We start from the raw sequence: 27,571 nt of genomic DNA on the forward strand, positions 1-27,571 counted from the left end.
TTTTTACAATGGTATTCTTGGTAGAATACTTTTGTGGTGATAATGAGAGAAAACTACGTAGTAAGTATAGGTCTATAAAATGAAAGCACAGAACCTTTCATGGCAAATAATATGTAGTTTAATGGTCAATAGCATACTTGTTTGTTGCAAGTACAAGCGAAGTACACCAAAGTCTTAAAATAAAAACAGATGACCAAAGGACAGAGGGACATACAGTACAATGAGAGTCAGAACTTAGGACTGTGTGTGTTTAGCCTGGTCAAGCAGACTGACTGCGGCACACACTTTTCATTTCATTTGACACATGAAGTGAAGCAAAACATGAGCTATCGCTGGTTTCACAAGGCATCTCTTAGACAGAACAGGGTGAGCGGCTGTCTGTTCACGTCAATACAGGGGTTAAACATAGGGTATAGAGGCCCCACACACTGCTGCACAAAAAATCAGTGGAGCAGGCTCAGGTGTGTCCGCATTATAAAACAACAGCTCTCCCTTATGGATGTCAGCCAGCAGGCCCAGCTTTCGGACTCTCCTTCCCCCTCCTGACAGTAACGTCTCTTGGGAATCATTACATTTACGTCATTTAGCAGACGCTCTTATCCAGAGCGACTTACAGTTATTGAATACATATTTTTTTATACTAGCCCCCCGTGGGAATCGAACCCACAACCCTGGCGTTGCAAACACCATGCTCTATCAACTGAGCTACATCCCTGCCGGCCATTCCCTCCCCTACCCTGGACGACGCTGGGCCAATTGTGCGCCGCCCATGAGTCTCCCGGTCGCGGCCGGCTGCGACAGAGCCTGGATTCGAACCAGGATCTCTAGTGGCACAGTTAGCACTGCGATGCAGTGCCTTAGACCACTGCGCCACTCAGGAGTACAAATTCATGACATGCCAGGTACTGTCCATCCCCATGGTAGATGCAGAAGGATCTCTTGTTCATCTTGCTAAACCCAGGTTGGTCAAGTCCTGAGTCTGGTCCATTCTCCAATCTCTACTGGGGATGGACCCATTGGCTGCAACAATCAGCCAATAGGGTTTCTCATGGACAATGACTTCCTAGTAAAGCAGGCCAGTGGAGAAGGACTCCTGTGCGAGGACACTGCACTGTGAGTCACAATGCTCATAACGGTCCTTTCCAATGGGCTGCGTGTTCCAGCGCTCTTGTAGCCTGTCCCCTGACACCTCCAGCTTCGGATGGGCTGTTTTGAGGTCCAACCTAAGTGTTCTTAGATCTACAGATAGACAGTCATTGTCAATGCACCGTGGATATGCAATGCATTGAAAACATATCGACTATTTATTGATGGTGATGAATGAACAGCATTCAGTATACTACTATAAGTTATACATTTACGGCCATGAAAAGTCTACGTGTACATGACCACATACCATTCCATTCATTCCTAATGCAGATTTTCTTACCAATGCAACAAAAAAGCAGCAAGAGAAACACTTGCTATGTGAAGGTCGGTTTCAAAGATTTGAGTAAAGTTTTGTACTAACATGACCACATCCGTGGAAAGGTCAAAGCCTGAGACAACTCATCCACCATTCTCTCCACTGTTCTCATCCTCTCAGGGGCACAGAGCTCCCTCTCCACTTCGTGTATGGGCGGCAGGTCCAGAGGATTCCTATAGTGGGGACACAATGACAATATCCATATCTGGTCTATCAATCACTTGAGGTTTTTCTATAAAAACTATGGGATAAAAGGCTCAATTGGATATATACAGTGCATTCTGAAAGTATTCAGACCCCTCAGCATTTTGTTACGTTACAGCCTTTTTCTGAAATGGATTAAATAGCTTTTTTCCCTCATCAATCTAGACACAATACCCCATAATGTCAAAGCAAAAACAGGTTTTTAGAAATGTTAGCAAATGTACACTACCGGTCAAAGGTTTTAGAAAACCTACTCATTCAAGTGTTTTTCTTCAATTCTACTATTTTCTACATTGTAGAATAATAGTGAAGACATCAAAACTATGAAATAACACATATGGAATCATGTCGTAACCAAAAAAGTGTTAAACAAATCAAAATATATTTTATATTTGAGATTTGTCAAATAGCCACCCTTTGCCTTGATGACAGCTTTGCACACTCTTGGCATTCTCTCAACCAGCTTCACCTGGAATGTTCCAACAGTCTTGAAGGAGTTCCCACATATGCTGAGCACTTGTTGGCTGCTTTTCCTTCACTCTGCGGTCCGACTCAAACCATCTCAATTTGTTTGAGGTCGGGGGATTGTGGAGGCCAGGTCATCTGATGCAGCACTCCATCGCTCTCCTTCTTGGTAAAATAGCCCTTACACAGCCTGGAGGCGTGTTGGGTCATTGTCCTGTTGAAAATCAAATGATAGTCCCACTAAGCCCAAACCAGATGGGATGGCGTATCGCTGCAGAATGCTGTGGTAACCATGCTGGTTAAGTGTGCTTTTAATTCTAAATAAATCACAGACAATGTCACTAGCAAAGCACCCTCACACCATTACACCTCCTCCTCCATGCTTTACAGTGGGAAAAACACATGCAGAGATCATCCATTCACCCACACTGCGTCTCACAAAGACACGCCGGTTGGAACCAGAAATCTCCAATTTGGACTCCAGACCAAAGGACACATTTCTCGTGTTTCTTGGCCCAAGCAAGTCTCTTATTCCTTTAGTAGTGGTTTCTTTGCAGCAATTCGACAATTTTTTTATTTATTTAACCTTTATTTAACCAGGTAAGCCAGTTGAGAACAAGTTCTCATTTACAACTGATTTACAACCATGAAGGCCTGATTCAGACAGTCCCCTCTTAACAGTTGATGTTGAGATGTGTATGTTACTTGAACTCTGTGATGCATTTATTTGGGCTGCAATTTCTGAGGCTGGTAACTCTAATGAACTTATTCTCTGCAGCAGAGGTAACTCTGGGTCTTCCATTCCTGTAGTGGTCCTCATGAGAGCAAGTTTCATCATAGCGCTTGATGGTTTTTGTGACTGCACTTTAAGAAACTTTCAAAGTTCTTGAAATGTTTCCGTATTGACTGACCTTCATGTCTTAAAGTAATGATGGGACTGTCATTTCTCTTTGCTTATTTGAACTGTTCTTGCCATAATATGGACATGATCTTTTACCAAATATGGCTATCCTCTGTATACACCCTACCTTGTCACAACAACACTGATTGGCTCAAACGCATTAAGAAGGAAAAAAAATCCACAAATCAAAAAACTTTCACCCCAGTCTGAGGTCCTGAGAGCTCTGGAGCAGGTTTTCATCAAGGATCTCTCTATACTTTGCTCCGTTCATCTTTCCCTTGATTCTGACTAGTCCCCCAGTCCCTGCTGCTGAAAAACACCCTGACAGCATGATGCTGCCACCACCACCATGCTTCACCGTGGGGATGGTGCTAGGTTTCCTCCAGACGTGATTCAGGCCAAATAGTTCAACCTTGGTTTCATCAGACCAGAGAATCTTGTGTCTCATGGTCTGAGAGTCCTTTAGGTGCATTTTGGCAAACACCAAGTGGGCTGTCATGTGCCTTTTACTGAGGAGTTGCTTCCGTCTGGCCACTCTACCATAAAGGCCTGACCTTCTGGAAGGTTCTCCCATCTCTACATAGGAACTCTGGAGCTCTGTCAGAGTGACCATCGGGTTCTTAGTCACCTTCCTGATCAAGGCCCTTCTCCCCTGATTGCTCAGTTTGGCCGGACGGCCAGCTCAACGAGGAGTCTTGGTGGTTCCAATCTTCTTCCATTTAAGAATGATGGAGGCCACTGTCTTCTTGGGGACCTTCAATGCTGCAGAAATGTTTTAGTACCCTTCCCCAGATCTGTGCCTCGACACTATCAGGCGTCAGTGTGTAGCGGTAGGACGGAGTCAGGCGCAGGACACAGAGCTAGTAGACAACGTACTTTACTCGTAAATATAAATTAACATAATCTCTACGCAGGGAGGACAATCCCTCTCACCAGTCGATGACACCAAACATAGAACAAACCCGCACACAACACAGTGGGAGCCAGAGGGTTAAATAGGGAACAAATCATGGACATAATGTGAACCAGGTGTGTACAATAAAGACAAAACAAGTAGAACACAGAAACATAGATCGGTAGCAGCTAGTACTCCGGTGACGACGAACATCGAAGCCTGCCCGAGCAAGGAGGAGGGGCAGCCTCAGCTGAATCCGTGACAGTACCCCCCCCCCCCCCCCCCCTTGACGCGCGGCTCCAGCCGTACGGGCCTCGGGGACGGCCAGTAGGACGCGGCGCAGGGCGAGTCGGATGACAACGGTGGAAATCCCTCAACATGGAGGGATCGAGGATGTCCCTCCTAGGGACACAGCACCGTTCCTCCAGACCGTACCCCTCCCACTCCACGAGATACTGCAGGCCCCCCACCCGACCGCCTCTAATCCAGGATGGAACGGACCGAGTACGCCGGTGCCCCCTCGCTGTCCAGTGGGGGGAGGAACCTCCCGTACCTCAGACTCCTGGAGCGGACCAGCTACCACCGGCCTGAGGAGAAACACATGGAACGTGGGGTTAATACGGTAATCAGGAGGAAGCTGTAACCTATAACAAACCTCGTTCAATCTCCTCAGGACTTTAAATGGCCCCACAAACCGCTGACCCAGCTTCTGGCAGGGCAGGCGAAGGGGCAGGCTTCGGGTCGAGAGCCAGACCCGGTACCCCGGTGCATACACTGGGGCCTGACTGCGGTGGCGGTCGGCGCTCGCCTTCTGTCGCCTGATGGCCCGTTGCAGGCGTACATGGGCAGCGTTTCAGGTCTCCTCCGAGCGCCGAAACCATTCATCCACCGCAGGTGCCTCGATCTGACTCTGATGCCATGGTGCCAGGACCGGCTGATAACCTAATACACACTGAAATGGAGAAAGGTTAGTGGAGGAGTGGCGGAGGGAGTTTTGGGCCATCTCTGCCCAGGGGATGAAAACAGACCACTCCCCCAGCCAGGCTTGGCAATAGGACCGCAGAAACCTACCCACATCCTGGTTTACTCTTTCCACCTGCCCATTACTCTCGGGGTGAAACCCTGAGGTCAGGCTGACCGAGACCCCCAGACGTTCCATGAACGCCCTCCAGACCCTTGAGGTGAACTGGGAACCCCAATCAGACACTATATCCTCAGGTACCCCGTAGTGCCGGAAGACGTGGGTAAATAGGGCCTCCGCAGTCTGTAGGGCCGTAGGGAGACCTGGCAAAGGAATGAGACGGCAGGACTTGGAAAACCGATCCACAACGACCAGGATCGTGGTGTTCCCTTGTGACGGGGGAAGGTCCATAACGAAATCCACCGATAGGTGGGACCACGCCCGTTGTGGAACGGGTAGGGGTTGTAATTTCCCTCTAGGCAGGTGTCTAGGTACCTTAAACTGGACGCACACCGAGCAGGAGGAAACATAAACCCTCACATCCTTAGCTAAAGTGGGCCACCAGTACTTTCCACTAAGACACTAAGTACTTCCCACTAAGACACTAAGTGCACTGTCCGACCGATGCCAGGATGACCAGAGGAGGGTGACGTGTGAGCCCAATACATCAATCGATCGCGGACATCTAACGGAACGTACATACGACCCTCTGGACACTGGGGGGAGTGGGCTCCGTACATAACGCCCGCTCAATGTCCACGTCAACCTCCCACACCACCGGTGCCACCAGACACTAAGCTGGAAGTATGGGAGTGGGCTCCATGGACCTCTCCTCTGTGTCATACAGCCGGGACAGAGCGTCTGCCTTAGCGTTCTGAGAACCTGGTCTGTAAGAAAGGGTGAACACAAAACGGGTGAAAAACATGGCCCACCTTGCCTGGTGAGTTTTCAGTCTCTTCACCGCCCGGATGTACTCCAGATTGCGGTGGTCAGTCAAAATGAGAAAAGGGTGTTTAGCCCCCTCAAGCCAATGCCTCCACGCTTTCAGAGCCTTAAAAACAGCTAACAGCTCCCGGTCCCCCACATCATAGTTGCGCTCCGCCGGGCTGAGCTTCTTCGAAAAGAAAGCACAGGGGCGGAGCTTTGGTGGCGTACCCGAGCGCTGAGACAGTACAGCTCTTATCCCAGCCTCAGACGCGTCCACCTCTACTGTGAATGCCAAGGAGGGATCTGGATGAGCCAGCACAGGAGCCGAGGTAAACAGGTCCTTCAGGTGACCAAAAGCCTCTCAGCTGACCACTGCAGTCGCACTGGTCCCCCCTTCAGCAAGGAGGTAATGGGAGCCGCTACCTGACCAAAGCCCCGGATAAACCTCCGGTAATAGTTGGCAAACCCTAAGAATCGCTGCACGTCCTTAACCGTGGTTGGAGTCGGCCAATTATGCACGGCCAAAATGCGGTCGATCTCCATCTCCACCCCTTACACGGACAGGTGGTGCCCTAGGAAGGACACAGACTGTTGAAAGAACAGACATTTCTCAGCCTTGACGTACAGGTCATGTTCCAACAGTCGACCAAGCACCCTGCGCACCAGGGACACATGCTCGGCCCGTGTAGCGGAGTAGATGAGAATATCATCTATATACACCACTACACTCTGTCCGTGCATGTCCCTGAAAATCTCATCAACAAAGGATTGGAAGACTGAGGGAGCATTCATCAACCCGTACGGCATGACGAGGTACTCATAGTGCCCAGAGGTGGTACTAAATGCCGTCTTCCACTTATCCCCCTCCCGGATACGCACCAGATTGTACGCGCTCCTGAGATCCAATTTGGTGAAGAAGCGTGCCCCGTGCAATGACTCCGTCATACTCACAATAAGCGGTAGTGGACAACTGTACTTAACAGTTATCTGATTGAGACCTCGATAGTCAATGCATGGGCGCAACCCTCCATCCTTCTTCTTCACAAAAAAGAAACTTGAGGAAGCAGGGGAAGTGGAAGACCGAATGTATCCCTGTCCCAGAGATTCTGAGACATGTGATACCATAGCCGCCGTTTCCTCCTGTGACAGAGGATACACGTGACTCCAAGGAAGTGCAGCGCCCTCCCGGAGATTTATCGCACAATCCCCCTGCCGATGGGGTGGTAATTGAGTCACCTTCCTTTTACAGAAGGCGAGAACCAAATTGGCATATTCGGGGGAATGTGCATAGTGGAAACCTGGTTTGGACTCTCCACCGTCGTTGCACCTACGGGTGGTCCACCAGTGCCCTGCCTGCTGCCTCAACTCGTCCTCTGCGGCCACAGTTGGTGCAGGAATCAGCCCCCCTTCCGGTAACCCTTAAATCAGCACCTCCGAGCTAAATCGGTGTAGGGTCGGAAGTGCTGGGAGATGGACTGGACGTACCCTGATCTGGACGTCCGCGGGTGGCCAACAGGTTATCCAGCCGTATAGATAGCTGGTCCAGGTTGAGGGTGGTGTCCCTGCAGGCCAGCTCTCGACGAACGTCCTCCCGTAGGCTGCATCTGTAATGGTCGATCAGGGCCCTCTCATTCCATCCCGCTCTGGCTGCCAAGGTCCTGAAGTCCAGTGCGAAATCCTGTGCGCTCCTCCTCCCCTGTCTGAGGTGAAACAACCGTTCCCCCGCTGCTCTCCCCTCTGGTGGATGATCAAATACCGCCCAGAAGCGGCGGGTAAAATCCTCATAGCTCACCGATGCTGCGTCTATTCCTCCCCACTCAGCGTTGGCCCACTCAAGCGCTTTCCCTGACAGACAGGAGATGAGGGCGGACACGCTCTCGTATCCCGAGGGAGCCGGGTGGATGGTTGCCAGGTAAAGCTCCACCTGGAGCAGAAACCCCTGGCAACCGGCATCTGTTGTCATGAGCCTCTCACTCCACCGGGTTACCACCTTAATTTTCTTCCACTCTGCTCACCACTCTCTCTACTCAGCCTAACTAGCTCCACCTGTCCCTGCTCTGCTCTGCTCTAATTACTCTGCCAGCTGCGCTGCATTACCCACTACCTCTCCCAGTATTTAAGGCCCTGTCTTTCAGCTCTCCGGTGTCAGATCGTCTGCAAAGCTCACACCCGGAATCTGTTTGCTCGCGCTTCTGGCTCACCCTGGTTTTGTGACCCCGGACCTGCCTGATTTTTGGATACTCTTCTGCCCCAGGAGATCCAGACCTGCTTCTGCCATAACGACTCCTGACTACTCTTCAATCCCGGTAACTCTGACCAGCCTTCTGCCTTGCTACTACGTATTTTGGATTTCCCTTGAACTGTACTGCTGCCTTGTTTCATTCCGCCCTGTTGTGTCTGTGTCTCCCCCCCCCAGGACTTCTGGACCACCCACCACCGGCTTCATAGGACGCATCGCTGCCACTGGGGGGGGCACAGACCCAGCACATTGGACGGGATCCCTGTTACCCCTGGAGCCTTCATTCACTCCCTACTCCCCTTTTTCCTTAAGTTTTAATAAACTTTCTGGTGTGACGCAATTGTGGTCCTCTGGTCGTCTGTCTGAACCGTGACAGTACGATCTGACCATTATGGACTCAGCGCACACTTTCCCCGACATGGAAACCGATGAGCATGAGCAGCAGTTCCAGCAGCAGCAACAACAACTCGCCATGATCATTCAACTCCTCACCAACCTTACCCCAGCCAGTCTGCCCACCAGCCCTGCCCCCGAGTTACCTGCCCCGGTCATTGCAGCCGCTGCCCCGGAACCCAAGATTGGAAACCCCGAGCGGTTCAACGGCGATTCAACCCAGGTCCGGCCATTCCTGACTAGCTGCCGACTTCAGTTCTCCTTGCAGCCAAGGACCTTCGCCACGGAGGGGGCTAAAGTTGGGTATGCCATCACTCACCTGACGGGCCGAGCTCGACTCTGGGGAACAGCAGAGTTCGAACGTCAAACCCCCGCATGTGCAACCTTCGACCTGTTTGCTGAGGAGATGCTGAAGGTGTTTGACCTGGATTCACCAACCGCAGAGGCGTCTCGTGAACTGTTCAGTATTCGACAAGGCAGACGTACAGTCGCAGACCATTCCATCGACTTCCGAACCCTGGCTAGACGAAGTTCTTGGAACACACCATCGTTGGTGGACGCGTTCTTCCATAGTTTGGCTGACTATATCAAGGACGAGTTGGTCTCCCATGAACTGCCTTCCACTCTTGATGAAGCCATCGCACTGACTGTCAGGATCGACAGAAGGATACAGACTCGTCGTCGTGAGAGGGGGCGCCAAGGTCCACCTACTACCGGCATTCGGAGAGATCCGACTGGGCTCCTGTCATCTACTGCCACTCACCCAGGTCAGCTTGATCAGTCTGAGCCTATGGAGATTGGGCGAGCCTCTCTCACTCCTGCAGAGCGCCAGCGCCGCTTCACCTCAAACCTCTGCCTCTATTGTGGAGGTGATGGACATCGTGTGGTAACCTGCCCTTTAAAGGGCCGAAGCTCACCGGGCATAGGGGGAGTCCGGTTGAGTTCAATGACCATCCAGTCCTCCGACCGCAAACCCCTGCTGCAAGTTCACCTCCGCCTCTCTGACTCAACTCACACCCTGGCTGCTCTGGTGGATTCTGGCGCCGAAGCCAACATAATGGACATCAAGCTGGCACGCCAACTGGGACTGGAGAACCTCCGTTTGACACCTCCTATTCCTGCCCGGGCACTGGACGGACACTTACTCGGATCGGTCACTCATGTCACGGCCCCGGTCTCGATGGGTCTGTCCGGAAACCATCAAGAAACTATCCAGTTTCACCTGCTCCCCTCTCCAGGCCAACCCCTCATCCTGGGTTACCCATGGCTCCGCCGGCACAACCCTCAGCTCGACTGGGTGACCGGGGTGATCAGGGAGTGGGGAGAGGACTGCCACCGAACCTGCCGGCTTGCTGCCGCACTACCCCCTCGGCCAGTACCTACTAACTCCGCTCCTGACCTCTCCAATGTCCCAGAATGCTACCATGGTCTCAGAGAGGTGTTTAACAAAGCAAGAGCCACATCTCTGCCCCCTCACCGACCGTACGACTGTGCCATCGACCTCCTCCCTGGAACAGCCCCTCCAAAGGGTCGTCTTTATTCGTTGTCTGCTCCTGAAAGAAAGTCCATGGAGGACTACATCAATGGCTCTCTGTCCGCAGGATTAATCCGTTCATCTTCATCTCCTGCTGGTGCTGGCTTCTTCTTTGTGGGGAAGAAGGACGGATCTCTTCGCCCCTGCATCGACTACAGGGGACTCAACGACATCACAGTGAAAAACCGTTACCCTCTGCCTCTGCTCACCTCTGCTTTTGAGTTGCTCCAGGGAGCCACTGTTTTTACCAAGTTGGATCTCAGAAACGCTTACCACCTAGTGCGGATCCGGGAGGGAGATGAATGGAAAACCGCATTCAATACACCAACAGGCCACTACGAGTATCTGGTTATGCCTTTTGGCCTCACCAATGCTCCTGCTGTGTTCCAGGCTCTAGTGAATGATGTACTGCGGGACATGTTAAACAAGTTTGTCTTCGTTTACCTGGATGACATCTTAATCTACTCCAGAAACCTGTCTGAACACACCCGCCATGTCCAGCAAGTCCTTCATCGTCTTCTGGAGAATTCCCTCTACGCCAAGGCAGAGAAATGTGAGTTTCACGTCAAGACAGTGGCCTTCCTGGGGTACATAGTGGCAGAGGGAAGTATCCAAATGGATCCTGCCAAAGTATCAGCAGTCACTTCATGGCCAGTTCCGGAGAACAGAAAGAAGCTGCAACAGTTTCTGGGGTTTGCTAACTTCTATAGAAAGTTTATCCGGAACTACAGTACCGTTGCTGCCCCTCTCACTGCTCTAACCAGCACCAAGCAACCCTTCACCTGGACCCCAGCAGCCGACAAAGCCTTCAGTACCCTCAAGGTGAGGTTCACCTCCGCTCCCATCCTCCAGATGCCTGATGTGGACCGGCAATTTATTGTGGAGGTGGACGCCTCGGATGTGGGAGTTGGTGCTGTGATTTCTCAGTGGGCTGCGGAGGATAGGAAGCTCCATCCCTGTGCTTTTTTCTCACGTCGGTTGTCCCCCTCTGAGTGCAATTACGACATAGGGAACCGTGAGCTGCTGGCTGTGAAGCTTGCCTTGGAGGAGTGGCGTCACTGGCTGGAGGGGTCCACCATTCCATTTCTCGTTTGGACCGATCATAAGAACTTGGAGTACATCCGCACGGCCAAACGGTTGAACTCCAGGCAGTCCCGCTGGGCCCTGTTCTTCACCAGGTTTAATTTCACTCTGTCATACCGGCCTGGATCACGCAACACCAAGCCAGACGCCCTCTCCCGTCAATTCCAGAAGGATGACACCCCCTCCAAGGACCCTGTGTCGATTCTGCCAAGTCCCTGCATCGTTGCAGCTCTGACCTGGGCTGTTGAGGAACAGGTGCTGGAGGCTCTCCGTAACCAGCCAGGTCCCAGCACTTGCCCAGCTGACCGCCTTTTTGTCCCCGAAGACCTGAGGTCCCAGGTCGTTCAGTGGGGACATGACTCCCGCCTAGCTTGTCACCCTGGCTCCACCCGCACTTACAACCTGCTCGCCCAGAGGTTCTGGTGGCCCTCTCTGAGAAAGGATGTACGGGAATTCGTCCAAGCCTGCCCCATCTGCAACCAACACAAGTCGTCCTGCCAGCCCCCAGCCGGATTGCTGCAGCCCCTGCCTGTGCCCAGACGTCCCTGGTCTCACATCGCCCTTGACTTTGTCACGGGGCTGCCCCCTTCAAGTGGTATGACCGTCATTCTCACCATAGTTGACCGTTTCAGCAAGATGGCACACTTCATTCCCCTCCCCAAGCTCCCAACCGCCAAGGAGACCGCCCAGGTGGTCCTGGAACACGTCTTCCGGATCCACGGACTGCCAAAGGATGTAGTTTCTGACCGTGGTCCACAATTCTCCTCCGCTTTTTGGAAGGAGTTCTGTCACCTGCTGGGAGCCACAGTCAGTCTGACTTCCGGATTCCATCCCCAATCCAATGGGCAGTCAGAGCGGGCTAATCAGGAGCTCGAGAAGGCACTGCGATGCATGACTTCACGCAACCCCCACTCCTGGTCGCAGCAATTGACATGGGTGGAGTACGCACACAATTCTCTGACCTGCTCTGCCATCGGTATGTCCCCTTTCCAATGTGTTTATGGATACCAGCCTCCTCTATTTGCCAGCCAGGAAGAGGAGGTTACTTGCCCATCTGCACTTGCTTTTGCCCGTCGATGTCGCCGCACCTGGTCACAAGCCCGAGCCACACTCCTCAGATCCGTTGCCAGCTACACTACCGGGGCCAACCGTCGGAGAATTCCTGCTCCCACCTACCATGTTGGTCAAAGGGTGTGGTTGTCATCGAAGAACCTGCCACTCAGGGTGGAGTCGCAGAAGCTGGCACCTCGGTTCATTGGCCCATTCCCTATCATAAGAGTGATTAGCCCAACTGCTGTCCGGCTCCAACTGCCTAATTCCCTGAGGGTGCACCCCACTTTCCATGTGTCTAAGATTAAGCCCATCCATGAGAGTCCGCTGGTCCCTGCTGCGCCTTGTCCTCCTCCTCCACGGCTCGTCGATGGTGGTCTGGTTTACACCGTCCGCCGCCTGCTTCGGTCCAGACGGAGGGGTAGGGGTCTCCAGTACCTCATTGACTGGGAGGGCTATGGACCTGAGGAAAGGACCTGGGTGCCAGCTAGTCGGATTGTGGATAGGACTCTCATCACCGCTTTCCACCAACGGCATCCTGATCAACCTGCAATCCGTAGGGGCCGCCCCAGAGGGGTCCCTAACCGTCCTGCCCGCTCGGCTTCCTGTCCTGTGCCTGATCCTGTCTCGGGACCTGTCCCATCTCCCGACCACGGCCCTCCGGCTTCCTCCGAGGATGAGGACGTTCACTCGGACCGTTCGGAGGAGTTCTAGCCCTCCTCCGGCTCCCCTCCTCCCGCCCGGCGTGGTGTTGCTCTTGGGACTTCTGGGGCCGTCCCTTGGGGGGGGGGTTCTGTCATGAGCCTCTCACTCCACCGGGTTACCACCTTAATTTTCTTCCACTCTGCTCACCACTCTCTCTACTCAGCCTAACTAGCTCCACCTGTCCCTGCTCTGCTCTGCTCTAATTACTCTGCCAGCTGCGCTGCATTACCCACTACCTCTCCCAGTATTTAAGGCCCTGTCTTTCAGCTCTCCGGTGTCAGATCGTCTGCAAAGCTCACACCCGGAATCTGTTTGCTCGCGCTTCTGGCTCACCCTGGTTTTGTGACCCCGGACCTGCCTGATTTTTGGATACTCTTCTGCCCCAGGAGATCCAGACCTGCTTCTGCCATAACGACTCCTGACTACTCTTCAATCCCGGTAACTCTGACCAGCCTTCTGCCTTGCTACTACGTATTTTGGATTTCCCTTGAACTGTACTGCTGCCTTGTTTCATTCCGCCCTGTTGTGTCTGTGTCTCCCCCCCCCAGGACTTCTGGACCACCCACCACCGGCTTCATAGGACGCATCGCTGCCACTGGGGGGGGCACAGACCCAGCACATTGGACGGGATCCCTGTTACCCCTGGAGCCTTCATTCACTCCCTACTCCCCTTTTTCCTTAAGTTTTAATAAACTTTCTGGTGTGACGCAATTGTGGTCCTCTGGTCGTCTGTCTGAACCGTGACATCTGTACCGTCATATGCCCTCGGGAGCGAGAGCCGAATCCCACTGGACCAGGTGGTGAAGGAGTAGACAGCGATGTGGGGGTATTTGTAGTAGGAAAACCCCCTCTCTCCCATCGCTCCATCGACTGTAGTACTCGATCCATGGCTGTGCAGAGAGTCTGTAGCATGGTCGAGTGCTGCTGGATGTGTTCCTCCACTGATCCTGGAGGAATGGATGTGCCTGCTGACTCCATTATGGGTGCGTGATTCTGTCATGCGTCAGTGTGTAGCGGTAGGACGGAGTCAGGCGCAGGACACAGAACTTAGTAAACAACGTACAGTGGGGAAAAAAAGTATTTAGTCAGCCATCAATTGTGCAAGTTCTCCCACTTAAAAAGATGAGAGAGGCCTGTAATTTTCATCATAGGTACACGTCAACTATGACAGACAAAATGAGAAAAAAAATCCAGAAAATCACATTGTAGGATTTTTAATGAATTTATTTGCAAATTATGGTGGAAAATAAGTATTTGTTCAATAACAAAAGTTTCTCAATACTTTGTTATATACCCTTTGTTGGCAATGACACAGGTCTAACGTTTTCTGTAAGTCTTCACAAGGTTTTCACATACTGTTGCTGGTATTTTGGCCCATTCCTCCATGCAGATCTCCTCTAGAGCAATGATGGTTTGGGGCTGTCGCTGGGCAACACGGACTTTCAACTCCCTCCAAAGATTTTCTATGGGGTTGAGATCTGGAGACTGGCTAGGCCACTCCAAGACCTTGAAATGCTTCTTACGAAGCCACTCCTTCGTTGCCCAGGCGGTGTGTTTGGGATCATTGTAATGCTGAAAGACCCAGCCACGTTTCATCTTCAATGCCCTTGCTGATGGAAGGAGGTTTTCACTCAAAATCTCACGATACATGGCCCCATTCATTCTTTCCTTTACACGGATCAGTCGTCCTGGTCCCTTTGCAGAAAAACAGCCCCAAAGCATGATGTTTCCACCCCCATGCTTCACAGTAGGTATGGTGTTCTTTGGATGCAACTCAGCATTCTTTGTCCTCCAAACACGACGAGTTGAGTTTTTACCAAAAAGTTATATTTTGGTTTCATCTGACCATATGACATTCTCCCAATCCTCTTCTGGATCATCCAAATGCACTCTAGCAAACTTCAGACGGGCCTGGACATATACTGGCTTAAGCAGGGGGACACATCTGGCGTCCCTGACGGCGTAGTGTGTTACTGATGGTAGGCTTTGTTACTTTGGTCCCAGCTCTCTGCAGGTCATTCACTAGGTCCCCCCGTGTGGTTCTGGGATTTTTGCTCACCGTTCTTGTGATCATTTTGACCCCACGGGGTGAGATCTTGCGTGGAGCCCCAGATCGAGGGAGATTATCAGTGGTCTTGTATGTCTTCCATTTCCTAATAATTGCTCCCACAGTTGATTTCTTCAAACCAAGCTGCTTACCTATTGCAGATTCAGTCTTCCCAGCCTGGTGCAGGTCTACAATTTTGTTTCTGGTGTCCTTTGACAGCTCTTTGGTCTTGGCCATAGTGGAGTTTGGAGTGTGACTGTTTGAGGTTGTGGACAGGTGTCTTTTATACTGATAACAAGTTCAAACAGGTGCCATTAATACAGGTAACGAGTGGAGGACAGAGGAGCCTCTTAACGAAGAAGTTACAGGTCTGTGAGAGCCAGAAATCTTGCTTGTTTGTAGGTGACCAAATACTTATTTTCCACCATAATTTGCAAATAAATTCATAAAAAATCCTACAATGTGATTTTCTGGATTTTTTTTCTCAATTTGTCTGTCATAGTTGACGTGTACCTATGATGAAAATTACAGGCCTCTCTCATCTTTTTAAGTGGGAGAACTTGCACAATTGGTGGCTGACTAAATACTTCCACGCAGGGAAGAAAAATACCAGCTCACAAGAAAGACAGCAAAACAACGAAACAATCACGCACAACACCATGAGGAAACCAGAGGGTAAAATAGGGAAACAAATCAACGTGATGGAAATCAGGTGTGTGCAATCAAAACAAAACAAGTGGAACACAGAAACATAGATCGGTGGCAGATAGTACTCCGGTGACGACGAACACCGAAGCCTGCCCGAGCAAGGAGGAGGGGCAGCCTCGGCTGAATTCGTGACAATGTCACGTTATGCTGGCTTGCAAAGTGATGTGTAATTCCTATTGGAATTCAGCCAGAGTTAGGATATCCAACAAGTGGAATTGTTAACTCTTAAATGTAAACTCCCCATATTTGGGGACCCTATTTTTTTTTTTTTGCAATTCAGTCTGGTATCAGAACAGTATCCCTTATCTGCAAAAGCAGGGTGTCTGCAGAAAGCTGAGTATCTTGGCTATTGATCGGTGCCATATATGGGCATACAAATGTATAAGCGCACGCCGAGCCGATGACGTGTTCACCAAATCTTACAAGGTAAGCTTTGATTTGGTCTGTGTTTGAGCTGTAGCTACATGTGGGGTATTAAATTAATCCTTAGGTTGATAGGAACAAATCTAGCCTATTGCCAATGTTATCTGATGATGTACGACTTAATGGCAACATCGAATGTCCACCGAGTGACTAGATCTTTGCGCATCAAAAATGTGATGTTGCCTGCCTATGCGCTGTAGGCATCCATATCCCCTGTATGTCCCCCGACACCACCACAATGTTTGAGAGAGGTTGGTGTTGTAGAAATGTAGTTGTTATAGTGAACAATAACTTTTAGGCACATCCAGTGTGCATAAACAGTGCAGTTACCACCTTTGGACACTTTGGAGAGGTTGAAAGGACACTTGAATGTACCCTGGATACCCCATAACACCACCACAATGTTTGAGTGAGGTTGATATGGTAGAAATTCTGTTTCTATACTGAACAAATAGCATTTAGGGATTGCAAATATATAATAGCACTGGAATTATCTAATTTACAGACATATGCCACTTTGGAGAGGTTTAGGGTCATTTGGAAACGTCCTGTGACCACACCTGACACCACTTACTAAAACATCTGCCCATTTCTAGTTGTTAGGTCTATCAATCCCATTTTTTTTCTCCAAATATTGTTCACATGTTGTGGAAGCTGATGTGTTTCCAGCTCTAGTCATCAATAATTTACTTGTAGCTTGTCAATGAAAGATGACTTTCGAAATAAAAAAACAAAAAAACGGTTATTTTGTGTGTGCTTGAACCCTATCCCTCCCCAAAGAACCCTTTTGGAACCCTTTTTTCTAATAGTGTACACCTGTAGGAATTTCAAGTTATTTATTTATTGGATGAGAGATTTGCTGGTGCCTCTGAGGAAGTCGATCTCTTGGATAAGGCTCTCCATGCGCTCCCTCTTGGACTCCAGCCACTATGTGATACATCTCCTCTGTGTCCAGTATCTCCATCATCAGCCGCTCATCTTCCTCAATCAGAGCCCGAGCCCTATTTTATCTCTGTAGGCTTTAGCAGAGTGCTACAAGAGTGTGACAACAATATGAGAGACTGTGAGAACTTACTGTATTGTATAATATCAAGCTGTGATATTGACAATGATAAGGGGTGTTATTATGTATTTACGTCACAGTAACTACAATTGGAGATGGCTATCTTAAGAGGATATTAATTGAAATGGATGCATTGCTTTGCCATAAAAACTTAATCATGAAGAGGTTAGTCCACAGTATTTACCGTAGTATTTGTGTACAGTCACTCCAAGTCCTTAATTGCATGTTCTGCCACACTCCTCCTCTTCAGCAGCTGGCTCATATTGGCCTCCAACATGTTGCTAAGCCTGGTCCCAGGTCTGTTGGTGCGGTCTTGCCAACTCCTATGATCATTGTCATGTTTGGCTATAGGCTACTACAGCATGAACAGATCTGAGACCGGGCTAGTCTTTACACTACAGTGTGTTTTCACCTTGAGGTCTGGACAGGCTTCCTGCAGCTGAACAGCCTGGTGGTTATTTTGCAGGCCGACCAGCACACAGAGGGAACACGCAATCCCCCTCTTGGTCAGGGATGAGCAAAAATGACAAAATACAATTACAAAATACCGTAAAAATCAATGTATCAAAATAAAAATACATGTATTCAGTACTTTAAAATACAGAAATACATTTGCAGGTAGCCGGGCTGAACAGCAACAACATTCTCAGTAACGATTACAGAAACGTTTTAATTGCTATGACTGTGATATGTTGTTGTTTATCTACCTTAGTTGAATGCACTGACTGTAAGTCACTCTGGATAAGTGTTTGCTAAATGACCAAAATGTAAATGTAGATGTGAAAATGAACATACAAAAATAAACTGCAAAACACACTGGGTATTATTATTGGCCTTGTTCTGCGGTGGAGTTTATTAGAATACAGTCGTGGTCAAAAGTTTTGAGAATGACACAAATATTAATTTTCACAAAGTCTGCTGCCTCAGTTTTTATGATGGCAATTTGCATATACTCCAGAATGTTATGAAGAGTGATCAGATGAATTGCAATTAATTGCAAAGTCCCTCTCTGCCATGAAAATGAACTTAATCCCAAAAAAACATTTCCACTGCATTTCAGCCCTACCACAAAAGGACCAGCTGACATCATGTCAGTGATTCTCTCGTTAACACAGGTGAGAGTGTTGACGAGGACAAGGCTGGAGATCACTCTGTCATACTGACTGAGTTAGAATAACAGACTGGAAGCTTTAAATGGAGGGTGGTGCTTGAAATCATTGTTCTTCCTCTGTTAACCATGGTTACCTGCAAGGAAACACGTGCCGTCATCATTGCTTTGCACAAAAAGGGCTTCACAGGCAATGATATTGCTGCTAGTAAGATTGCACCTAAATCAACCATTTATTGGATCATCAAGAACTTCAAGGAGAGAGGTTCAATTGTTGTGAAGAAGGCTTCAGGGCACCCAAGAAAGTCCAGCAATCGCCAGGACCGTCTCCTAAAGTTGATTCAGCTGCGGGATCGGGGCACCACCAGTGCAGAGCTTGCTCAGGAATGGCAGCAGGCAGGTGTGAGTGCATCTGCACGCACAGTGAGGCAAATACTTTTGGAGGATGGCCTGGTGTCAAGAAGGGCAGCGAGGAAGCCACTTCTCTCCAGGAAAAACATCAGGGACAGAATGATATTCTGCAAAAGGTACAGGGATTGGACTGCTGAGGACTGGGGTAAAGTCATTTTCTCTGATGAATCCCCTTTCCGATTGTTTGGGGCATCCAGAAAAAAGCTTGTCCGGAGAAGACAAGGTGAGCGCTACCATCAGTCCTGTGTCATGCCAACAGTAAAGCATCCTGAGACCATTCATGTGTGGGGTTGCTTCTCAGCCAAGGGAGTGGGCTCACTCATAATTTTGCCTAAGAACACAGCCATGAATAAAGAATGGAACCAACACATCCTCCAAGAGCAACTTCTCCCAACCATCCAAGAATAGTTTGGTGACGACCAATGTCTTTTCCAGCATGATGGTGTCATGATTTAACTGGATTTGAACCCAAATGCAGACAACTACACCAAGCCAGAGAAGGTTTAACAGGTTTATTTACAATGTTCAATTAGTCCAGGTTTCCAATAATAGGGGAAGAGCAAGTCCAGGTTACAGGGAGGGTAACAGATCCAGGTCAGGGCAGGTGTGGTACCGTAATGTCCTAGTGTCCGTGGTGAGTCCAAAAGGGAGGTCCGGTAGTGGAAAGCAAGATGGTGGTGGCAGGAGTGAAGCGGAGGCAGGAGTCAGGTTCCAATAATATGGTCGTCTTGACTATGATCTGACGATGAGTGGCAAGTTTGACCGGGTCTTAAAGGCTGAGGTGATTATGGTGAATGAGCTGCAGCTGGAACCCTGACTCCCGCACACCAGACTTCACTCCTGCAATCAAGGACAGACAGAGGGGAGGGGGAGAGCAGAGAGAGAGCTACCTAGCAGCAGTAGGCCTAACAGTACCCCCCCCTCTACGGACGCCACCTGGCGGCCGACAGGGTTTATCAGGATGTAACCTATGAAACTCACGGACCAGAGCAGGATCCACAATGAAGCTCCTGGGCACCCAGGAACGTTCCTCAGGACCATAACCCTCCCAATCCACCAGGTACTGGAAACCACGACCCCGGGGGCGAACATCCAGAAGTCGCCGGACAGTGTAGACCGGACCCCCACCCACGATCCTGGGCGGAGGAGGGGGACGAGAGGGCGGGCACAGAGGGCTAACCGACACAGGCTTAATCTGGGAAACATGAAAGGTGGAATGAACCCGTAGGGAGGCAGGAAGCTGTAGCTTAACCGCGCAGGGGTTAACAATAGACAGTATCTTGAACGGTCCTATAAAACGAGGCGCCATCTTCTTAGACTCCACTTTCAATGGAAGGTCACGTGACTTAAGCCATACCTCTTGACCAGGAGAGTAACCGGGAGCTTTGGGACCGGTGACGGTTGGCTTGCCTCTGCATGTACGCCGAAGCTCGGGACAGAGCTACCCTGGCCTTCCTCCAGACCTTGAAGCAGCGGCGCATGTGGGACTGCACCGAGGGTACCGCCAGTTCCCTCTCTTGAGAAGGGAACAGGGGAGGTTGATAACCCAGAGCACACAGAAAGGGAGACAAACCAGAGGAAGCGTTAGTCAAGGTGTTATGAGCATATTCCACCCAGGGGAGCATGGAGCTCCATGACCCAGGGTTAGACCCTGTGACACAGCAGAGAGCGGTCTCCATCTCCCGGTTCGCTCTCTCGGCTTGCCCGTTGGTCTGGGGGTGATATCCAGAGGACAGGCTGGATGTGATGCCCAAAGCTTTACAGAAAGCTTTCCATACCTGGGAGACAAACTGGGGACCCCTGTCAGAGACAATATCCGTGGGTAGACCATGAGAGCGGAACACATGTTCAACCAAAATATCAGCCGTCTCTCTGGCAGTGGGCAGTTTAGGTAGGGCCAAAAAATGAGCGAACTTAGAAAAACAATCAATCACAGTAAGAATGACAGTCTTTCCAGACGAGGGGGGAAGTCCAGTGACAAAATCCATAGCAATGTGCGACCAGGGCCGGCTGGGTATAGGTAGAGGTCATAGATGACCAGCGCTGGCCTGGGTGGAGTTCTTACTTCGTGCACATACCGTACAAGCAGCAATGAAGGCTCGAGTGTCCGCCTCCATCGTGGGCCACCAGAACTTCCGTCGCACAAAGTCAAGGGTCCGCGAAACTCCAGGGTGACAGGTAAGGGGAGACGAGTGAGCCCACTGAAGTACCTGGGAGCGAGCAGACTCAGGGACAAACAACCGGTTAGGGGGACCCCTCCCAGGGTCAGCTTGATGATGTTGAGCCTGTCTAACAATCCCTTCGATGTCACATGTGATGGCCGCAATACTGCACGTAGGAGGCAAGATGGGTTCAGGGTTACTACCAGTATCAACAGCCGAATGAACACGAGACAGGGCGTCAGGCTTGACGTTGCGTGACCCAGGACGGTAAGACAGAGAAAAATTGAATCTCCCAAAAAATAGTGCCCACCTGGCTTGACGGGGGTTGAGCTGCTTCGCTGACTGGATGTAAGCCAGATTCTTATGATCCGTCCAAATGATGAAGGGTTGTTCCGCCCCCTCCAACCAATGTCGCCACTCCTCGAGAGCCAGCTTAACGGCGAGCAGTTCACGATTGCCAACATCATAATTCCTCTCTGCCTGAGAAAGTTTCCTTGAAAGAAAAGCACAGGGATGCAGTTTGTTATCTTCAGGAGAACGTTGTGACAACACCGCACCTACCCCAGTGTCGGATGCATCCACCTCCACGACAAACTGGCGGTCGGGGTCCGGCTGCATCAGAATGGGAGCCGAGGCGAAGCGATGTTTCAGTTCTTCGAACGCTGATTCGGCCCCTTCATTCCAAGCGAACGGTCGTGAGATGGAGGTGAGAGCGGTGAGTGGCGCCGCAATGCGGCTGTAGTCCTTGATGAACCTCCTGTAGAAGTTCGCAAACCCCAGGAATCGTTGAAGTTGTTTGCGGGTGGAGGGGGCTGGCCAGTCCGTGACAGCAGAGATCTTAGCTGGGTCCATCCGCAACTCCCCCTGAGCTATGATGTAACCCAAAAAAGAGGTCTCAGACACATGAAATTCACATTTCTCCATCTTCACAAACAGTTTGTTCTCCAACAACTTTTGCAACACCTGGCGCACATGCAGTTCATGTTCCTGGGAGGACTCTGAGAAAATCAAGATATCATCCAGATAGACAAAAACAAACCGATTCAACATGTCCCGAAGGACATCATTGACTAGTGCCTGAAAAACAGCAGGGGCATTGGACAACCCAAAAGGCATAACTAGATACTCAAAATGTCCCAAGGGTGTGTTGAAGGCAGTCTTCCATTCATCACCTTTACGAATGCGCACCAGGTGATACGCATTTCGTAGATCCAGTTTGGTAAAGATAGTTGCACCATGAAGGAGGGGAAAAGCAGAATTAATTAATGGCAGAGAATATTTGTTCTTAATGGTGATGTTGTTAAGTCCACGGAAATCAATACAGGGTCTGAGGGTCTTATCCTTCTTAGCAACAAAAAAGAATCCCGCTCCTACAGGTGACGAGGAAGGACGAATAATACCTGCCGCCAAGGAGTCCCGAATGTAGTTCTCCATAGCCTCCGTCTCCGGGCGGGAGAGATTGTACAGGCGACTGCTGGGGAGCGGGTCTCCTGGCTGGAGGTCAATGGCGCAGTCGTAAGGCCGGTGAGGAGGAAGAGAAGTAGCTCTGTGTTTGCAGAAAACGGATGCCAGGTCATGATACACGTCAGGGACAGCAGAAAGATCCATGGACTCCAGTGGAGGTTGAGGCACAGTGCTGGCAGGGGTCTGAGCAGAACACAAACAATTCACATGACAAAATGTGCTCCATGAAACAATTCTACCTGTCACCCAATCAATGTGTGGATTGTGTCTTATGAGCCAGGGGATACCAAGGACCAGTGGGGTCTGTGGGCAGTCGATTATATGGAATTGAATGTTCTCCTGATGATTACCCGACACTCTGAGACAAACAGGAACAGTCTGATGAGTAATACGGGTCAACAATTGTCCATTTAGACCCTTAGCCTGCAGCGGACAGTCCATAGGAACAGTCTCCAAATCCATTTGTTGAGCCCACTCTCTATCCAAAAAGCTTTCATCGGCACCAGAGTCAACCAGCGCACTAACAGATAAATTCTGGGACTGCCACTGGAGGGATGCCTGGAGAAGAATGCAGGGAGAAGAGGAAGAATCCGCTGCTCGGCTCACCAAAACTTCTCCCAATAATGATGAGCCGGCCCTTTTCCCGGACGAACTGGGCAGGAAGGAACGAAATGACCAGCTTCTCCACAATACAGGCAAACCCGAGCCTGAATACGACGTGCACGCTCCTCTGAGGACAACCGTACACGACCCACCTCCATGGCTTCGGGTTCAGTGCTCCTCGTATCGACTCGGGAAGACACGGCTTTCTCCGTAGGGAAGATGCGGGGAGGAGTTTGTTGACGACAGACAGGTTGCTTGGAACTAACACTCCTCTCCCGGCGGCGCTCCCGAATCCGATTATCCAACCTGATGGTGAGTGAAATAAGATTATCCAGCGTAGGCGATTCATCATGACACCAATTCATCTTTTAAAGTCTCAGACAAAGCATTGATGAACACTCCTTGTAATGCCTCGTCATTCCAACCACTCACTGCCGCTAAAGTCCGAAACTCCACTGCCATCTCCGCCACACTGCGAGCCCCCTGCCGAAGAGAAAACAACCGTTTCGCAGCCTCCTTGCCCCGTACGGGGTGGTCAAAAACCTTCCTCATCTCAGTGGTGAAGGCAACGTAAGCGTTGCAAATGTCCGACTGACTCTCCCAGACCGCGGATCCCCAGGCACGAGCGGAACCGCTAGTAGACTTGATAAGGTAGGCAATACGGGCTCTTTCTGAGGCGTAGGTGAGGGGCTGTTGTTCAAACACTAACGAGCATTGAGTCAAAAAATCGCCACAGGTTCCCATGTTCCCGTCATAGCGCTCTGGAGCAGGAACAAAAGGCTCTCTGATCTGGACTGAAGGGGTAGGAAAAACAGGTGGAGCAGGAGAAGGAGCAGTTTGTATGCCATGCCCGAGGGGTGCATTATTAACTTGGGTAGTAAGGGCAGACACTTGATTGGTGAGTAATTGAACCTGATTAAGCAGCACCTGACTGTTTTCAGCAATAGTCTTAAACAGGGTATCATGTTGGCCAAGTAAAATGCCCTGATTGGCTATGGCAGTCCAAATTTGAGTGCCCTCTGGGGTGGTATCCGAGCTACTGTCTGCTGGGTTCATGTTGGAGTCAGATCATACTGTCATGATTTAACTGGATTTGAACCCAAATGCAGACAACTACACCAAGCCAGAGAAGGTTTAACAGGTTTATTTACAATGTTCAATTAGTCCAGGTTTCCAATAATAGGGGAAGAGCAAGTCCAGGTTACAGGGAGGGTAACAGATCCAGGTCAGGGCAGGTGTGGTACCGTAATGTCCTAGTGTCCGTGGTGAGTCCAAAAGGGAGGTCCGGTAGTGGAAAGCAAGATGGTGGTGGCAGGAGTGAAGCGGAGGCAGGAGTCAGGTTCCAATAATATGGTCGTCTTGACTATGATCTGACGATGAGTGGCAAGTTTGACCGGGTCTTAAAGGCTGAGGTGATTATGGTGAATGAGCTGCAGCTGGAACCCTAACTCCCGCACACCAGACTTCACTCCTGCAATCAAGGACAGACAGAGGGGAGGGGGAGAGCAGAGAGAGAGCTACCTAGCAGCAGTAGGCCTAACAGATGGAGCACCTTGCCATAAGACAAAAGTGATAACTAGGTGGCTCGGGGAACAAAACATCGACATTTTGGGTCCATGGCCAGAAAACTCCCCAGACCTTAATCCCATTGAGAACATGTGGTCGATCCTCAAGAGGCGGGTGGACAAACAAAAACCCACAAATTCTGACAAACTCCAATCATTGATTATGCAAGAATGGGCTGCCATCAGTCAGGATGTGGCCCATAAGTTAATTGACAGCATGCCAGGTCGGATTGCAGAGGTCTTGTATCAAATATTGACACTTTGCATAAACTTAATGTAATTGTCAAAAAAAGCCTTTGACACTTATGGAATGCTTGTAATTATACTTCAGTATACCATAGTAACATCTGACAAAAATATTTAAAAACACTGAAGCAGCAAACTTTGTGAAGACCAATACTTGTGTCTTTCTCAAAACTTTTGACCACGACTGTACTACTCAGCATGTTTTGCAATTTTTCATGTTTACATTTATATTTAGTTAATTTATCAGACACTTGTATCACACCATAGTGCCATCATACTTCTAACACCAATGCAGGGTGAAAGGGGGCCACAAAATTGTGAACCGCCAAAAAATTTACAAAAGTATAGAAAAGTATTTTGTAATTTGAAAATACAAATTACAGCTCTTGAAAGTATCTTGTTACAAAATACATCGGAGTGTAGTTCAGCCCAGTTTAATACAAATTACAAAATAGTCAGAATAATTGAAATTCATATCTGAAATACTGCCCATCTCTGCTCGCAGTGCTCCCTGCACTTCAGGGAGAGGTGGTCCTCGGTCACCTCCACCAGGGTGTGCGCCCTCAGTGCTGCCCTCTGCTGGTGGATCAGGGCATGGGCCTCGCACAGGGAAGCATCACAGGTAAGACATGGCCTCACTGCCACAGCGGCTGATTCTATGCAGTGGTGAAAGGTGTACACAGAAGCTGATGATGGAGATTGTGATGTCCCAGCTGGAGGTGACGTCCTGCAGTCAAAAAAAATGCTGGGTTAAAAACAACTCAATTTGGGTAAATATTGGACAGAACCCCTGTTGGGTTATTTTGACTCAGCTGGGTCACAAAAAAAAACGTAGTTAAAAAATAAAAATGGGTTGTTGATGCTGGGCTATTGAGCTATGATCCACCGGGTCAGATCAGAAGACTTGAGGCATGGCTTAGTAAGGGCGAGGCTTTCAGATAGTTAATTTTTGCCACCTGTGAGAATAAATGTGATTCCGGTTGAGCGCTGAGACTTTTGTAGCTTAATCCCAATGTTGGGATAGGTACCACTTTGTTATAATATGTAAATAACATTTGTAATTCTATATTAAAATATGCAATGTGCAAAAACATAGAAGAAAAATCCAAACATACAGTGTGCAAACTTAACATGATGAACATTAATTATATTTACTCTCACGGGTGGCCAGAAATAACGCTCTGAAAGCCACACCCCCAATAGGCCACGCATTTGGATTAACCAAACATGGGTTAAATTAACCATCAGTTGGGTTTTTATTCAATTCCATGCTGGGTTGACCCAGCAGATGGGTCTTTTTTAAAGGTTCCAAGCAGTCATTCTGATTCCCATGTAAAATAGCCTTTTGAGTGACTAAAATATCACCCATAAAATTTTGGGAGGATAGAAATGCAAAAAATTACTTTTTCTCTCATGGCTAACTACCAGGAAGTTTGAAAAGACAGGCTGAGTGGGCGGGGAACTTATATTAATGCGCTCGCCTTGACTGACAGCTCTTTGATACCCCTATGTTAAGACATTTGGATGCAGTGAGCAGTGTCGCAGTAAAATCCTTTCTAGCAAATTTGGTGATACAGAAAGCAACTCAAACAACATTAAAATTGCATCAATGTCAATTTTTGTTATATGTCTCCCGCGATGCAATTCACAGCAGCACTGATGGATGTGTTGACATGACAACTGCATCAGAGTTTTGAATGACCCCCCCCCCTCCCCCCCCCCTTGTATTGAAATTGAAATACAGAAATATTAACGTAAGTATTCACACCCCTGAGTCAATACATGTTAGAATCACCTAAACAGATATTACAGCAGTGAGTCTTTCTGGGTGTCTCTAAGAGCTTTGCACACCTGGATTGTACAATATTTGCACATTATTCTTTAAAAAATTCTTCAAGCTCTTTCAAGTTGGATGTTGATCTTTGCTAGACAGCCATTTTCAAGTCTTGCCATAGATTTTCAAGCCGATAAAGGTCAAAACTGTATATACACCACTCAGGAACATTCAATGTTGTCATGGTAAGCAACTCCAGTGTATATTTGGCCGTGTGTTTTAGGTCATTTCCTGCTGAAAGGTGAATTTGACTCCCAGTGTCTGTTTGAAAGCAGACTGAACCAGGTTTTCCTTTAGGAACGCTTTGTATTCAGGACATAAAGTTCATTTCTTTGCCACATTTTTAGCAGTTTTACTTTAGTCCCTTATTGCAAACAGGATGGATGTTTTGGAATATCTTTTATCTGTACAGGCTTCCTTCTTTTCACTCTGTCATTTAGCTCAGTTTTCTCCTATCACAGACTTTAAACTCTGTAACTGTTTTAATGTCACCATTGGCCTCATGTTGAAATCCGAGTGCTTTCCTTCCTCTCCGGCAACTTAGTTAGGAAGGACACCTGTATCTTTGTAGTGATTGGGTGTATTGACACACCATCCGAAAGTATAATTAATAACTTCACCATGCTCAAATGGATATTCAATGTCTGTTTAGTTTTTTTACCCATCTACCAATAGCTGACCTTCTTTGCGAGGCATTGGAAAAACCTCCCTAGTCTTTGTGGTTGAATCTGTGTTTGAAATTCACTGCTCGACTGAGGGACCTTACAGATAATTGTATGTGTGGGCAAGCCCTTCTTGGGCTCGCTGTCCCATCTCTTCTGCCACACATCTATCATAATGGCTCTAATCTTACATTTGGCCTCACCTAAGTCTCCCGGTCGTCCTGTATGGACTAACTTGACTATGTACTTACCTCTCCCCCAGTTTTTTGTCTCTGTGTCCAGTAAGAAGGAAGTTAGAGGTAGTTTTGCGAGCCAATGCTAAGTAGCGTTAGCACAATGACTGGAAGTCTGTGGGTATCTGCTAGCATTCTGAACAGAGAGACATATAAATGGTATCCACAAGTTCATCTGACTCTGGGGAAGTAGATAAAGGGCCTCATTGCCAACATCCCA

At 49.2% G+C, this 27,571-nt stretch overlaps 1 pseudogene across 1 annotated transcript; it reads right to left on the reverse strand.

The window, feature by feature from the left end:
• Positions 1 to 49: 49 nt before the first annotated feature.
• Positions 50 to 27,269, reverse strand: LOC311110563 (annotated as a pseudogene). The gene is made up of 5 exons: positions 27,223 to 27,269; positions 25,109 to 25,367; positions 17,248 to 17,376; positions 1,511 to 1,679; positions 50 to 566 (listed from the first exon to the last, which is right to left on the reverse strand). The product of its transcript is annotated as an uncharacterized misc_RNA (transcript).
• Positions 27,270 to 27,571: the final 302 nt, after the last annotated feature.

Source organism: Coregonus lavaretus (assembly GCF_964263955.1).
Source record: "Coregonus lavaretus genome assembly, chromosome: 36".
Lineage (NCBI taxonomy): Eukaryota > Metazoa > Chordata > Actinopteri > Salmoniformes > Salmonidae > Coregonus > Coregonus lavaretus.